Source organism: Gymnogyps californianus, chromosome Z, assembly GCF_018139145.2.
Source record: "Gymnogyps californianus isolate 813 chromosome Z, ASM1813914v2, whole genome shotgun sequence".
Taxonomy (NCBI): domain Eukaryota; kingdom Metazoa; phylum Chordata; class Aves; order Accipitriformes; family Cathartidae; genus Gymnogyps; species Gymnogyps californianus.
In genome coordinates, this window is record NC_059500.1 from 30,062,142 (window position 1) to 30,069,899 (window position 7,758).

Genomic DNA, 7,758 nt, shown 5'->3' on the forward strand with positions numbered 1-7,758 from the left:
TGCGCCTTTCCTTTCATTCTCATACCTGCTTCACAGAATCACAGAATGGTTGAGGTTGGACGGGACTTCTGGAGGTCATCTTGTCCAACCCCCCTGCTCTAGCATGGCCACCTAGAGCCTCTTGCTGAGGACCATGTTCAGATGGCTTTGAGTATCTCCAAGGATGGAGAATCCACAAACTCTCTGGGCAACCTATGCCAGTGCTCAGTCATCCTTCAGTAAAAAAGTGTTTGCTGATGTTCAGAGGGAACCTCCTGTGTTTGTTTGTGCCCATTGCCTCTTGTCCTGTCACTGGGCATCACGAGCCTGGCTCCGTCCTCTTTGCAGCCTCCCTTCAGGTATTTATATACTTTGATAAGATCATCCCTGAGCCTTCTCTAGGCTGAACAATCCCAGCTCTCTCAGCTTTTCCTCATAGGAGAGATGTTCCAGTCCCCTCATCATCTTAATGGCCCTTCACTGGACTCTTTCCAGTAGCTCCATATCTCTCCTGTAGTGGAGAACCCAGAACTGGACACAGTACTGCAGGTGTGGCCTCACCAGTGCTGAATAGGGGGCAAGGATCCCTTCCCTCGACCTGGTGGCAACACTCCTACTAATGCAGTCCAGGATACCATTGGCCTCTGCCGCAAGGGCACATTGCTGGCTCATGACAACTCGGGGTCCACCAGGATCCCCAGGTCTGTTTCTACAAAACTGCTTTCCAGCTGGGTGGCCCCCAACATGTACTGGTGCATGGGGTTGTTCCTCCCTAGGTGCAGGACTTTGCACTTCCCTTTGTTGAACTTCTTGAGGTTCCTGTTGGCCCATTTCTCCAGCCTGTTGAGGTCCCTCTGAATGGCAGCACAGCCTTCTGGTGTATCAGCCTCTCCTCCTGGTTTTGTATGATTGGCAAATTTGCTGAGGGCACACTCTGCCCCACCATCCAGGTCATTAACAAAAATGTTGAACAGTATTGGACCCTGTGTTGATCCCTACAGCACTAGTCATTGTCCTCCAACTAGATTTTGTACCACTGTTCACCACCCTCTGGGCTCGACCGTTAAGCCAGTTTTCAGTCCCCCTCACTGTCTGCTTTTCCAGCCCACACTTATTAGCTTCTCTATGAGGAGCTTATGGGAGACAGTGTCAAAAGCCTTACTGAAGTCTAGGTAAGCTACACCCACTGCTCTCCCCTCATCTACTAAGCTAGCCATTTCATTGTAGAAGGTTATCAGGTTGGTCAAGCCTTACTTCCCTTTGGTGAATCCATGCTGACTACTCCTGATCACCATCTTGTCCTTCATGAGCCTGGAAATGGTTTCCAGGAATAGTTGTTCCAGCACCTTCCCAGGGATTGAGGTGAGGCTGACTGTCCTGTTGTTCCCTGGGTCTTCCTTTTTGAAGACAGGCGTGACAGTTGCTTTCCTCCAGTCCTCAAACACCTTTCTCAATTCCCATGGTCATTCAAAGATTGAGTGTGCCCTTGCAATGACATCAGGCAACTCCCTCAGTGTTCATGGGTGCATCCCATCAGGGCCCATGAATTTATGTATGTGCAGTTTGCTTAAGTATTCTCTAACCTGATCCTCTTCCACCAGAGGTGAGTCTTCCTTGCTGTCCACTTTCTCTGGGTCTGTGAGTGCTTAGATTTCTGAAGAAAGGTCCTATTAGCAAAGACTGATGTGAAGAAGGTATTCAGTACCTCAGCATTTTCCATGTTTTGTGTCACTAGGTCCCCTGCTGCCTTTAGCAGCAGGAACACATTTTCCCCAGTCATTCTTTTGCCATTCATGTACTTGTATAGAAGCCCTTCTTGTTGCATTTGACAACCCTTGCCAGATTCAATTTCAAGCTTTGGCTTTTCTAACTACATCTCTGTATGTTCAGACAGTGTCTCTGTATTCCTTCCAGGTTACCTGTCCCTGCTTGCACCTTCCAGATGCTTCCTTTTCATGTTTGACTTTTGCCAGGAGCTCCTTGTTCATCCATGCCGGCCTCCTGGCATTTGTGCCTGAATTCCTGCTCACTCGGATGAACTGCTCTTGAGCTTGGAGGAGGTGATCCTCAAATATCAGCCAGTTTTCTTGGAACCCTCTTCCCTCCAGGGTCTTTTCCCATAGTATTTTCAAGCAGACCCCTGGAGAGGTGAAAACCTGTTTTCCTGAAGTCAAGGGTTGTGATCTTGCTTTTTGCCTTCTTCCCTCCTCTCAGGAGCCCCCATCTCATGGTCACTGCAGCCAAGGCTGCCTTTGAATTTCACAACCCCAAGAAGTCCTTCCGTGTTTGTGAATATGAGGTCCAGCAGAGTACCTCTTCTCGTAGGCTTCTCTATCAGTTGGGTCAGGAAGTTGTCACTGATGCTCTCCAGGAACCTCCTGGATTGCTTATGCCCTGCTGTGTTGTCCCTCCAGCAGATGTTGGGGTGGTTGAAGTATGTCATGAGGACCACGGCCTGCAAACATGAGGCTACTTATAGCTATCTGTAGAAGGTCTCATCTAGTTGTTCTTCCTGGTGAGGCAGCCTATAGCAGACACCCATTACAATGTCACCTGTACTGGTCTGCTCTTTAATCCTTACCTATAAGCTCTCTCGAAAGCACACCCAGATCCTCCTCAGCTTTGAAGACAGTGAACCTGTTCCATAGTTGAAAGCCTTCGGGTGGAGCAGGAGCCTTACTCTTGGTGCCGGAAGTTACTGTCTTCCAGCCTTGGCCTTCCACAGAGTTTTCACTTACCGTTCTGCTAGGGACAGACTTTTCCTGTGTCTGCACTGCAGTTCGGGTCCAGGGCCCTTGAAGCTATAGGGTCTCTGAGAAGATCATGTCTCTTTCATCCTCTCTGATGCTGCAAAGCCTGCTCACTTCCTCCCATAACTCCTGCACTTGGTGACACAGCTCTTCAACAACAGTGTATCTGCTGCAGGAAAGAAGACCATCTCTGCCAGCCTTAGGGAGAGGCCCTGTGCAATCCCTGCAGCTGGGGCCTTGCAGGCCTGCATCTGCTATCCAAAACTCAATCTGGGACAGCTGCTCCAGGAGCTGCTGGAGAATGTGCTCTGGTGTATCACTGCCATGCCTGAGAATGTTTAGGCTAGTCTGAATTAAGATGAGGATCCATTCATTGCAGCCTTTTGCACAAACTGCTGTGTCTCTTAGCTATGCTCTAGGCCTACCAGCTATACAGGTGCTTGAGCCTTTCTTACCAGGCAGCAGCTGTAACAAAGGCTTCAGGCACCCTGGGTCAAGGGCATCTGACTGAACACATTAGAAACTGCTGGAGCTTCCTCAGGCCCACAGCCCTGTGGCTCCCCCTTGTCCTTACCTTGCAGGAGCATGTGCCCTCAAGTTTCTCAGAGGGATCCCAGGAGTCCCCCAGTGTTCCTGGACCCTGTCTCCAGAAGGTCCCAAAGGAGAATCCAGAAACTGTTGTGCAAACTGCTTGCTCTCTTGCTCCTTCTCTCCTGCTAGTTGTCTTTCCCTCTCCTCTCTCTGTTGTTCTTTGTTCGTCTTGCTCTTCCCTTTCCTCACACTCATCCCCTCTGCCACTCTCTCCAGCTCAGTTGTTCTCTTTCCCTCTCATATGCTCTTTCCCATTCCCTGTCTTTTCCTCTCTCTCTTTTTTCCTCTGCCTCTTTACCTGTTGCTGTCTTTCCCTCTCCATTATTTTCTTTCCCTTTCTCTCCTAATGAGTCTTTCCAAGTCACACTTTCCCTTTGGCTTCTATCCTGTTCTCTTCCCCCCTTACTCTTTCCCCCTCCCCCTCGCTGTCCTTACCTCTGCCTTTTGCCTCCTTGCTCACTCTCTCCTCTTCACTCGCCAGCTCCCCTCTCTTGTTCTCACGCTCTCTATCCCTGTGGCTGTCCGTCTCTTCCCTTGTCACTCTGAATCTGTCCCACTGCGTCTCTTTCCCTTTTGATCTCTTCACCTCATGCTCACTGTCTTTGCCTCTTTGCTTCTGTGTCCTTCTCTCTTGTTCACTCCCTGTCAGTCTCTGCCTATGCTTGCTCTTTCCCTCTCCTTTCCTTCTTGATTGCTGTCTTACCTTTGCTTTTCTTTCCCTCTGCCTGACTCACTTTATTTCCCTCTCACTCCTTTCTATCTTCTCCTTTTTCTTTCTCAATCACACTCTGGCTTTCTTTGCCCCTGCTTCTATTTCTGTCTCTTTGCCCCTCATTCAGTCTGTCGATCCGGCATGCTCCTTTCCAAGTCTCTTTCCTTCTCACTTGCTCTCTTTCCCTATCTTTTTGTCTTGCTCGCTCTTTCTTTCTGCCTTTTCTGTCTCACTCCACCTTTGTCTCTTCCTCTTTATTCCCCCCTCTCTCAATCCTGTTTTTTCTCCTCCTTCCCACTCAGTTCCCTCTTCTCTCTCACCCCCTCTCTGCTCACTTGTCTCTCCTGATGTCATTCTGCCCGTTGTGCTCTTTTTTTGTTCTTTTCCCTTTCTTTTTCTGCCTTCCTATCTCTTTCCCTCTTTCCCCTTACTCTGTGCTCCCTTCTTTCTCAGTCTCTGTCTCCACCTCATCTCTCTCTCATGGCAACATGTGCTCTTTTGCTGTCTTTCCCTCTTTCCAACTCTCTTCCCTCTCCCTCTCTCACTTGCCCAGCTTCTCCCCTTTCCTTCTCTTTTATTTCCCTTGCACATGCAGTTTCCTTCATGCAGATTCTCTCCAACTTTGTCTTTTCCTCTTTCTCATTCTTTTCCCCACTCTGTTTTTCTCTTTCCCCCTTGTCTCTTTTTCTTTCTCACTCCCCTTGTCTCTCACCCTGTCCCCATTCCCTCTTTCCATTTCTCTTTCCCTATTACTAGCCCTCTTTCTGTCTCCTTCCCTCTCTCATTCTCTCATTCTTTTGCTTTCCCTCTCTCCCTCTCCCTCACTTCCCTCCTCTCTTCTGCCTTTCCCTGTCAATTTTCTCATCCCCGTTCTCCCCCCTTCTCTGTCCCTCTTTCTCTGTCCTCTTTGTCTCTTTCTCTACTCCACCCCCCTTTCTTGATCTCTTTCCCTTTATCATGCTCTCTTTGCATGCCATTGTCTTTCTGTCTTCCTTTTCTGTCTTCCTCCTTTCTCTCCCCCCTTCCTCCTTTTTTCTCTCTCATCCTCCTTTTTCTACTTTTCCCTTTTATCGCCTTTTTGGACAATCTTTATCTCTCTCTCAATTTATCTTTCAATTTCTTTGAGTCTCTCTCCCCGTTGCTCGCTCCCTCCCCATCCCCTTCTGTCTTTTTCCTTCCTTGTCACTCTCTTGCCCGTCTTCTGTGTTTTTCTCTCCACACCCTTATCTCTCTCCCCTCTTTTCTCTCCTTCGCTTTCACACTCTCTTTCTCCATAAAGCCTGCCACCTTTTGTCTTTTTCCCGTTCTCGTTCCTGCCCCTCCTCTCTCTTCCTCCTTTTGTGTGTGTCTCTCCCTCCGTGTCTGGATCTCTCTTTAGGCTTCTGTTCTCTCTCTCCATGTCTCTCCCTTTTTTGCTCTTACCCCCCCTTCTCTCTTGCTCTCTGTTTCACTCCTTTTGTCTCTCCCTTTCTTGCTCTCCCTTTCTCTTTTCCTCTGCCCATGTGCTCTCTTCCCCCCACCTCGTGTCTCCGCCTCGTTCCATCTCTCCCTCTTTCTCCTGTGTTCTGTCTCTTCCTGTCTCTGCCCTTCTCTCTCTCCCCATTTCGTCCTGCTTGTTCTCTGTATCTCGCACCCTGTCTTCTCACTCACACTCCCTTTGTCTTACTTTTGCTTATTTTCTCCTTCTCACTTCTCCTGCTTCCTCTCTCTCCCTTGCCCTCCCCCTCCTGCACTCTCAGCTGTCTCTGCTCTTCTCTCTCTCCCCTTTTTGCTCTCAATCTCTCCCTTTTCCTTGCTATCACCCTCATTCTTTCTGTCTCCTTTTCTCTCTCTCACTCTCTCTGTCCAACAGGTGATGTCCACATTTTCCTCAGAGCTGTCTTTTTAGGTTCCTTGGCCACTGAACATACTCAAAATGCAAAGTAACATATGCAATCTTCTAAAAGTTGCGTCCTGTCTGCTTACTTTACATTTTATGTGTCAGAGCCAAGATTAGCATTACAGTATCACCAAAGCTATGGCATGAAAAATCCTGTGCTGATTTTTCTGTGTTCTCCTCAGCTAGAGTCTGGTGAGGAAGAGGGTCTGCAGCTACTATACCAAGGTATCTTCCTCAAAATTCAAATTGGTCTTGCACTTAATTTCTTGCCAAGGTGAAACCATTTTTGTTTACTGTTCCTTTTGTGCTTCATGGTATTAGCATTGTCTCATCCTTTGCAGAGATCCTACGGTATGGGTTTACAGATCCTGCTGTAATCCATTTTGCTTGCAAGAGAAAGCATGTGGAGCTCTACAGTCTTTATGCTAATGTAGAGTATTGTTTTTAATTATTCAACTTCATGCAAATTATTTGTAAGTCCAACACTCCTATAAACTTGCCAAAGTAAAAAGTATGTATGATACTTGAGCTCAGTAAGAGTATCCTTGCATAATCCCAGAAGTCATCTCATTGCACCACAAGGAATAAAGAAGATGAATCTCTGCACATTGCACCAGAAAAAGCTGTGAAGAAAGTTGGCAATATTCTGATACACTGCATGAAGTATACACAGTGCACTGAAGGAATTCTCTCCCCTCTCTCTCCAGTACTTTGGATATTCCTTCCTCTTAATTCTGAAACAGAAATCTTCAGATGGAAGCATGGTACCAACTTTATTTCTTCTCTACAATTAGTAAGGGTTGCATGATGATGCTGGGTTCTCAGTGGTTTATATTACTGCTCAAGCAGGAGCAGAGCCATTCAGAGGGGCACTTCTGGAAAGAGAGGACCATATTTGTAGACTTTTGCTCACTTCTTTATTGTAGAAATGTTTCTGGATGTAACCTGTACTTTTTGCTGTTAATGGCCTTGTCTTACTGTTCTTACTTGCAGGTTTTTTTCGTTTTCACCATTAGTTTTCTGTCCTCCTTTGTTCTGTGGCCAACATAACTGACTGCTTGGTTCTGGAAGCTGTGGATAGGACTGTACATGGGATACTGTCTTTCTGCATTTATCCAGGATTTTTCTGTCTTCTTTTCTCACACCTTTCTTGAAGTGCACAAGTTCTCCTCAAATGTGTATGTTATTGGGGTGGCAGGAGTAATTTGAAGAGAGAGCTGTTATTTTAGTTACGTCACAAGTTTAAAAATAGTTACCGTAATGGAAAAATACAAGAAAGAACTGACTCTGCCCTCAGTGCAGAAGAGTAAGCATCGCTTCACAGAACCATAGAACAGCCGAGGTTGGAAAGGACCTCGAAAGATCATCTGGTCCAACCTTTCATGGGAAAGGGAGCCTCAATGAGATCATCTAGCATCCTGTCCAGTTGCATCTTGAAAACCTCCAGTGATGGGGACTCTGCCACATCCCTGGGGAGACAGTTTCAGTGATTGGTTGTTCTCACTGTAAAAAATGTCTTTCTGATACTGAGATGAAACCTCTCCTGGTGCAACTTGTACCTATTGCCTCTTGCCTTCTCCATGTGGTACCTGGTGAGGAGAGCACTCTGTCCTCTTTGTAGCCACCCTTTAAGTACTGGAATACTGTGATGAGGTCTCCCTGAGCCTTCTCTTCTCCAGGGAGAAGAGACCTAACTCCTACAGTCTTACCTTGTAGGGCAGGCTCTCCAGCCCTTTGATTATCTCCGGCCTTCCTTTGGACCCTCTTCAGTCTGTCTGCGTCTTTTTTGACTTGTGGGGACCAGAACTGAACATAGTACTCCAGGTGTGGCCTGACAAGCACTGAGT